At 37.8% G+C, this 9406-nt stretch overlaps 1 long non-coding RNA gene across 1 annotated transcript; it reads right to left on the bottom strand.

The window, feature by feature from the left end:
- Window positions 1–5734: 5734 nt before the first annotated feature.
- Window positions 5735–8948, bottom strand: LOC103608166. The gene is made up of 3 exons (XR_552021.1): window positions 8763–8948; window positions 7158–7262; window positions 5735–6149 (listed from the first exon to the last, which is right to left on the bottom strand). It is a non-coding gene; the product is annotated as an uncharacterized LOC103608166 (long non-coding RNA).
- Between the last annotated feature and the right edge of the window lie 458 nt (window positions 8949–9406).

The raw sequence follows: 9406 nt of genomic DNA, 5'->3' as shown, positions 1-9406 counted from the left end.
CTATGTAAACTACTGATTTAGACACAAAGCTACACAGGATGGAAGGACCAGTAGTAGAAAATCATCCCCTGAACCTACTCTTTTAAGCTATTCTCCAGCTAGTAAATTATATACAATACAATTATTTCACAATACTATCATTAAAATTTTAACAATTTTAATGGGATATTAAATATTTTTGAATTACTTGCTCTGAGAGGTATAAAATCAAACTAAGATGTTACATAACTGTGGTAGCCAGCTTCCAATGAACGCTACCTTTTGGTATTCATAGCCTGTGTAGGTCCCTCCCATACTGTATCAGAGTAGGTTTGTGCAACCCATATAATATAGCACAGTGATGATAGGTTATAAAAGACATTGAGAGGTCTATGCAACCTATGTAATATAGCACAGTGATGGTGGGTTATAAAAGATGTCTGAGGCTAGATTATAAAAGACATTGTGGTTTCTACCTCTCTCTCAGATCATTTGTTGGGAGAGGGAGCCAGCTGCCATGTTGTAAGGACACTCAAGCAGCCTTCAGGTGACTGCAACCACATGAGAGACCCTATCACCTAGCTAAATCACTCCCAGATTTCTGACCATCATAAACTTTGTGAAATAATAAATGCTGCTTTAAGCTGTTTGGGGGGTAATTTGTTACATAGCAAAAGATAATTAATGCAGTAATATATATTGATTTAACTGGTTGAAGTTGTAACTCCTCATTAAGGTATTTAAAAAAAAGTCCATGAACAAATAACTATTAAGTACTATTGAGGGCATGAAAGCTCTTTCATACTCCACATGAAACTTCCTTAGAGTAACATTCATGGCTTACCTATACTCTCTAACTCCTTCCTCGGGTAGGAAGGAGTAACTGATCTGATAGCAAGTTGGGAGAAGAAATTCTGAGGTTCAGCCACTTCTTTTCTCCTTTCTATCTGGCATTTGGCTGACTGAAAAGAGCCATTTGTTCTGGCCTGCTCTCTGCCATTCAGTAAATGTAGTGGGACAGAGAGGCTTCATTCTTGTAGGTAGAGAAATTTGAGGTTTAAAAATGCCTAATTCTGGAGTACAATATTAGAAAACTCACTGTTGCTGAAAATCTCAGCCACATTTTCCAAACAACTTTTTCAGTAAACTGACATTTCAAACTTCATCTATCTGACTTAACTGGATTCAAACTCAGGCAAAGAAAAAAGGAGGAAGGGACATTACTTACTAACCTCTAAACTAAGTATTTTGTGCCTATATTAGTCCATTTCTGTTGCTTATAACAGAATACTTGAAACCAGGTAATTTATAAAGGAATAAAATCTATTTCTTACAGTTTTGGAGGCTGGGTAGTCCAAAGTCCAGGGAGCACATCTGGTGAGGGCCTCTTTGGGGGTGACAACTCTCCACTGAGACACAGGGTATCACATAGTGAGAATGGCTGAGAAAGAGAGAGCTAAGCTTCTCGCCTGATGCCCATTGCTTCATGGGTGGCTCAATCCATTTACAAGGACCCAGTCCTCACAATCTAATCACCTCTTTAAGGCCTTTCAATTACCATAAGATTTCCCATCCCCTTAACACTATTACAATGGAGATTAGGTTTCAATGAGTTTTTGAGGGGATATTCAATCCATGGCAGTGCCCTTGTGGAGTTTACAGTATATTGGGGGTTTAAACTAAAACACTTGAAGGGTTATATAATAATATAAGAATTGGGCTGAGCCCATGGCGCACTCGGGAGAGTGCGGCGCTGGGAACGCAGCAGCGCTCCCGCCACGGGTTAGGATCCTATATAGGGATGGCCTGAGCGCTCACTGGCTGAGCGTGGTGTGGCCAGTCTCAAAAAGGACAAAAAATAAATAAATAAAAAAAAATAATAATATAAGAATTACCTAACAAATATAAAGTATAATAAACACATGATTATTAACAAATAGGTAAAAAAAAAAACTATGATCATTGGTGAGCATGTGAAAATCTGAGAGAGAAAAAATAGACGTCCAGGCCCCCTGCCAAACTCAGAAAATCATGAATGAGACCCAAGCAACTGCAGTCTTAACAAGTTTCCATATAATGTTGATACATACCCCACTTCAGAACCCATGTCATATACGGTGAGTGCAACAATTTTGGAAAAGAAGAGACAGCCATGAACTAGCAAAGGAAAGGTTATAGGAACAGAACTTAAAACAAATTTTAAAAGACTTGCAGGTGGTTTAGATGACAGGGAAGAGGATGAGGGAAAACCAACTTTGCTATGAGGGCTTTTTTACCTGCCAGACACTGTTCCATATACTACCTCATTTTAGATAATTTCATTTCCTACATGGAAAAACTGAGGCTCAGAAAGGTTAAATAATTTGCCTGAAGTCACAAAACTAGTTAAGTGACAAAAGTGGGATCTGTAGATATTTTCATCTTGTAGATGAAATTGAGCCCCAGGGAGGTTAAATATTTTCTTTAAAGTAACAAAATTGGAAAGTGGTACAACTGGGATTAGAAAGTGGCCAAGTTGAAATCAGATCTGTTTATACACACACACACACACACACATATATGTATATATATACACACATATATATGTGTGTGTGTATATATGTATATATATTTTTTAAACAAATGGAGAAGTTCTCTACTGCTTAGGAAAACACAGAGGTAGGAGGAAAGCAAAAGAAACCAAATTAGACCATCAAAAACCAGTCCACATTTTAATTTGTGATGTGCTCAGAGAATCATATATTAAAGACTTAAAAATCACTTTTTAAAAAATTAGTCTGTTTTCATCATTCAACCATGACTCAGCTACTAGTTGGGAGCTGCCAACCTAGTCAGAACGGTCAAACTGATTTTATGGTTAGCCTTAATTTCAGAAGTGTAATGTTTAAGGCTGGAGTAATTTCATTTATAACTGAGATTTTTAAAGATTGCTTTATGATAATGCTTTATAAGAATCCCTTGTGGTCAATATTACTATTGACCACAAAGTAATTGATATTACTCTTTTCAGAATATTTTAAAACAGTGAAGCTAAACATTCATTCTATTCTCCATCTATAGGGACTTCAGTTCTACTTTTCTATCAAGAATGCAGTAAAAATTCATGAGGCCCTTCATATAGTCACTTTTTTCGCCATTGTTCCCATAGAACATTGCTTATTCCATTCCATCTAGCATTTATTTCACTCAGTCTTGTATAAAACTACTTGTTTACAAATGTTTCTACTTTTCTTTAGGGATAAGAACCATGCAGCATTCACTTTTATATTCTCCTCACATTTAGCACAGATCCTTGCACATTCAATTAGGTTTGTTGATGAATACTAGTGTTCTCAATAAGAAGATAAGCATATCAATTATGTATACATCTGAACTTACAAATATGAGAACATGAAGGAAACAGGCTGTTGAAAACATTTCATTTCACAATAGCCAAGAGATGGAGTCAACCTAAATGCCCATCAACAGATGAATGGATAAAAAAAATGTGGTGTATATATACAATGGAATACTACTCAGCTATTAAAAGAAATGATATCCTATCATTTGCAGCAACATGGATGGAACTGGAAATCATCATGTTGAGCAAAGAAAGACAAATACCACATGATCTCACTCAAATGTAGAATCTTAAAAAAAGAATAAATAAAAAAGTGAGGTAGAGAGTAGAATAATGCTTACCAGAAGCTGGGAGTGGGGGAGAGTAGGAGGGAGGAAGAGAAGTGGTGGACTAACAGGTACAAAAGTATGCTATCTACCCTAAATAAATCATTGTGCAGTATATGCACATATTCAAACACCACACTATAACCCACAAATATGTACAAGTAAATGTTAAAAAAAAAAAGAAAGAAATGTTTGGGCAGCCACTTGGAAACTGGGAGCCACCAAAATCATCATTCCTCAATAAACCAGGAACTATATATACAATGGTAAACAAAACAGATGTAGTCCTTGCCCTCACAGAGCTCAGAACCTAGCATGGAGACAGGAAATAAGTAAACAAACTAACATACACATGCTATGAGGGGGAAAAAGTGCAGGTGGTAATAAAGAATTAGAGTCGGCGTACAGCAGAGAGGGTGCCTCAGATAGGGTGGACCACCTGATATGAGACGTTTAAGCCAAGACTCAAGGATGAGCAAAGCCAGTTAAGTTACCAGGAAAGGAATATAGAATTGCCAGCAGGAAGTTAGGTCCCTAAAAGGGGTGGTGGTCATGAGCTGCGATGCCAGCTTCAGGCAAATACACCTACCAAAGCACATCCCCTAACCTATTTTCAATTATTTTGCTCGTTTATTTCACCATTTTTCCTTTTCTGGTGATAAGTGTTTTAAATTTCCTCATGAAATTAAATGACGGCATGAACTCTGGAGAATGTAAGACTACCCATTTCCAAATAATCCTAAACTCCTTCCAGTCCCTGACTGATAAATTTACCTTGAAGTGACAACTATGTCCCAATCAGGAAACAGGGTTTCTCTGTATGAGCTTAATTTTTTTGATGTGGAAGCCTCCTGATTACTAATCAGCATGTGGTATGATTACTTCAACAAGTACTTACAGAATATTATTTTATCACTGGAAAAACCCACTGGTGCTTTCTCAACTCTAGGTTGCTCTAATAAATCTAAAGCAGTCTCTAACCACTTGGAATTCTCAAATCTAATGCTGGAGCTACACCTTCAGTTATGAAAGTGGGTTATACTGTGGAAAAAGCCCTGGGTTAGAAATTATAGTATATTAGGCCATTTCTGTTGCTTCTAACAGAACACCTGAAACTGGGTAATTTATAAAGAAAATGAAATTTATTCCTTACAGTTTCAAAAGCTGGGAAGTCCAAAGTCCAAATAACACATCAGGGAGGGCTTTTTCTTCGTAGGAACTCTGCAGAGTCCCTTGCTGACGAGGACATCACATGGCGAGAATGAGCTGAGCAAGAGTTAACCTTCTCACTTCTCTCCTTATAAAGCCATCAGAACCATGCCCATGACCACCCATTAAACCATTAATGGATTAATCCATTCAGAAGGGTACAGTCCTCACAGTCTACTCACCTCTTGAAGGCCCCACCTTTCAATTACCATAATAGGATTTCTCACCCTCTTAACACTGTTACAATGGAGATAAAGTTTCCAAAACATGAACTTTTGGCAGTCACATTTAACCCATAGCATAGAGGATGTAGGCTTTAGTACTAGGTCTGCCACTTTATTATGCAAAGTTGGGCAAACTGCTTACTTCTTTTAGGCTTCGTTTTCTTATTTCTAAAGTAGACAAACATAGAAGTGGCACTATACACAAATTCAACTATACATACTTTGAAAAAATTTAAAAGAAAAATAACAATTTAAATAGTACTAAATGAGTATATGCCCTGGGATAAGCATGAGTTGGAAAGCACAAATCAGTCTTACATCAGTTTCAGTTCTCATATGTCTGTCATTGTAAATCTTGCTCTGTAAATCTTGCATAATTTTAATGTTTAAAGATTTACATGTTTATTTGTTAGGACAAGGTCCCTAAACATAATCCACCTGCTTCCTCTAGGGCTGAAATGAAGAAACAGCCATTCAGGTGACATGGTTTATCTCATATGCTTACTTTAGAACCAAATAGCATATTGATTCCACTATACCAACATATTATTCTGGCATAGGAAACTCATTCCTCAAAGTAGATGGAACCCAGCTGTGCCACTGTCTAGGGTACAGATATATTCTCGTATGTGGAAAATGATGAATGTACAAAGTTATTCTTTACACAATGCTTTTAATAAAGATCTGAATAAAAACTTCAGTGTCCGAAAGGAGAGGACTGATGAAATAATGATACAACATACAATGGAATATCATGCAGCCATAAAAAAGAATGAGGAAACACCTTATACAAGAATATAGAACGTCTAACATAAGTGAACAAATAAGATACATAAACAATATACACATTATGTACTATTATATAAAAAAAGAAAATAAAAAATAAAATATATATAGTACTTATGTGCTTGTATACGGTAACATTTTTTTACAAAATACACAAAAAAACTGTTAGCATTTGTTGCTTCCCAGGCAGGGTACTAGGTAGCTGAGGGACAGGTGTGGAAAGAAGACTTTTCACTGTGTATCCTTTTGTACCTTTCGAATTTTGAATCATGTGAATGTATAAACCTAATCCAAAACAAAAATGACAAATTTAGATCAACAGATGGCAGTTTGAGATGAAACAGGATCATATCCTTAGTGGGAAATATTTTTAAAAAGTAGGCGGTAGTTCCAAGAGTAAATATGTGCAGGTAGAACACTGGAAATATAAAGGAACTTCTTTAATAAATCCATCTATTTCAGACTTCTCATTTTATAGACCTGCAGACTAAGGCTTTGAAAATTAAACGAGTTGTGTAAAGTCACACAGCAGAAGAGATGGGATTAGAAATCAGATACTCCAATATCTACTGTAGGACTCTTCTTTATACTATCTTCTCATTTTGTGTGGGCAAAACAGAGCCAATAAGTTAAGGCTACATTATGACTTGTCATGTTCTACCTAAATTTTAGTCTAAGGTATAAAATAACGTTAAACCCTGGGACTACTAATTTCTTGTTTGGATCACTATGTGGCTACACTTGATAGGCTGTGCATATATCTCTATCATTGCATTTACACAGGATGATAAGTGTATTTTTTTCTATCCTAACTCAACTGAATTCACTGAGGGCAAGAACCAAAATGTCCTAAATCACTTTAATCTTTTAAATATACAAACACCCAATATAAGTGTACTTCTGAAAATATTAATATAGGTTCATAGATCCTTAACTATAAAACTGAAAGGTTGGGTGTTTTATTTATTTTTCTGGTGACTACCCAATACATGGGTTGGGTGTTTTAAAAATGAGGATTTCTTGGAATTTAAAAATGTTACAAGGTACGCAAACCATTATATAACACCCTACATACCAGTGGCCAAAGGCACCACCCCATAATCAACCATATTGTTTCAGCAAAACATGAAATAAAGACTTTATATAACTTCTCATTAGTTCAGGTCATATTATGCTACCAAATGAATTTTGTCTCCTAACTTGTTGGTTTTCAGAGCTTTCCTAATGTTAGATTTAGATGAGGAATCATAGACTGTACTCACAAGGGTGTTGCTAGAAAGTATGGTTACTCACTTCAACTCTAATCTTTTTGATGAGACCAGAACAAGCAATCATAGCAGGCATCTTTTATATCCCAGGTTTGGGCCGAAGACTTGTTTAATGGTTAAGGAATCCAACCTACCGGAGGGTGCAAGAGCTCACATCATGAGAAAATAAGAAAAAAATAAAAATCATAATTGTACAGCACTGTACTCCTGTTGTAACTCATTAGTTATTAGTTTAATAAAAGCTTCCTTTGGTTAAATCATGTGAGTTTATAAATGGAAATAGGTAAATAAAATTTGTCACACACTGCTAAGAGGATGGAGGTAACGAGCTTTAATTACACTGAAAGGTAACTGCACTCTTTTAGGGACCAGCATTCCTATAAAGAAGCATTCCAAATACATTAATAAGGAATAAGCAGAAATGTAAACAATTTTCTCAACTTGGGACTATAATATAAATGAAAGGGGAATTTTCTAGTTAACTTCTTCTGATCTCCTGTATCAGAATCCTTCCCTTATCTTTTAGGACTTTCCCTACCTTTTACAATGGGAAAAGCTCTGGAATCAAAAAACACACCACACACTGAAATCTTTTCCTTTTTCTCCACAACCCAAGCCTTACCTCCTTTCGTTTCTGTCACTATTACATTTTTTGTTGTTGTGAAAAAAAAATCGAATTTGCACTAAAAGACTATAAATCAACTTTGTGGATGACAATGTCTAAATTCAGTTTGGTGATGTTTTGCAATCTTTTTAGCTACATTTTAACTAAACCAATTGTTTTGTTGAATGTATGAATTAACATTCAGGAAGTGTTTATTACAAAAAAACCAGTGTACTCCATTCTAAAAATGGAAATAGCAATAGTGAGCAACAAAAAACCTTCTGAGTTTTTGACTACTATCTCAGGAAGAAATATTACTTTCTCAAATTTTCATCATAATTCTTAAAAACAAAAACAAAAACCCCAAACCAAAAAACTACTAGTTGGGTCTTACAACAAATAATAATAATCTAATAATCCACTAATAATCTAATACGACAAAAAAGGTAAACAAAACCTAACCAGCCTATTTTTTGTCTGGAGAAAAAAAAAAAAAGAACTCCCCATTGTTCTTGGCCATTTACATTCATAAGTACCAAAAATTAAAGTCCTTTTCACTGAAGAACTTCTTCATACGTGGGACTTGTTTCCTCCATAACATCCTATCAAAATTATCAGCATTATTCCAGAAAATAATCATTTAGTCTGAGACCACTAAAAAAAAAAACTAAAAACACCGTCCAAAATGCCAGTCGTGGTCACTCTGTACAGAACTGGTCAGAAACTACAATTTGTTATTCTAGGACACAGAACCAATCGACCGAAAGGACTTCTGGAATATGGTGCCCTTAAGACTTAGAATGCAGACTCAGAAATAGCATACGCGGTCACGATGTCCCTTAAACCACATGACCTTCCCATGAAAGCGGAGCCTTAAATTTATAAAGTGAATGAGAACTCCCCCTTTCTCTGAAGTTATAACAAGGTAGGGCAGCTGAAATTAGTGCAGCAGGGACAGACTGGCTGCTGACTAGTCATAACGGGTCACGGGCAGTAAAGTCCCTGTGCTTTCGCTACTCCCCTTACCGTGAGAAGATCTGGGAGGGAGGAAAGGAGGAGAAGCACCCCAGAATCCTGGTGGAAAAGCCCCTGGCCTCGAAGGTGAGGTTTAGGGAGGCAGGGAGGGGCAGCTCCGTGTGTGGTGACCCTTTGTGAACACGCACTCTGTGGCAGCTCGGCTCTCACCCAGGCTTTGGGAGAGCGAACTATGGGTGCCTGTCGCGACCCAGTTGTGGAGGCCGCGGCGCCGCAGGGACGCACCAGCGGACAGCCTCAATGGCATCCCCTGCCTCTACGAGAGCCTTTCCCTGCCCCACCCCCCGAGTCACTCAGGGGCCCTCGACGACGGCTCTTGCGGGCGAGGGTACAACGAGAAACACGCTGCTTTCTTTCCTGGGCGTAATCCCTCCGCAGCCAGCCGAGGGTACAACGAGAAACACGCTGCTTTCTTTCCTGGGCGTAATCCCTCCGCAGCCAGCCGCGCACTAGTTTAGTCACGCCCCACCCCCTGGCCGCTGGCGTCACCTCCGCTACTCGACCGCTTTCCAGTAGCTTCCAGAAACGTTGCCTCCCAAACCCAGCCACTCACACAGGGAGGGATCTACAGCCACCAACCCCGCCCCTACCCGTCGCCGCAGCTGAAACTGCGGCTGCGGCAGCCAGGCGGACAG

Source organism: Galeopterus variegatus, unplaced genomic scaffold, assembly GCF_000696425.1.
Source record: "Galeopterus variegatus unplaced genomic scaffold, G_variegatus-3.0.2 Scaffold8091, whole genome shotgun sequence".
In the NCBI taxonomy this organism is placed as follows: Eukaryota; Metazoa; Chordata; class Mammalia; order Dermoptera; family Cynocephalidae; genus Galeopterus; species Galeopterus variegatus.
The sequence above is the reverse complement of the archived record's forward strand: the minus strand, read 5'-3'. Positions and strand labels throughout refer to the sequence as shown.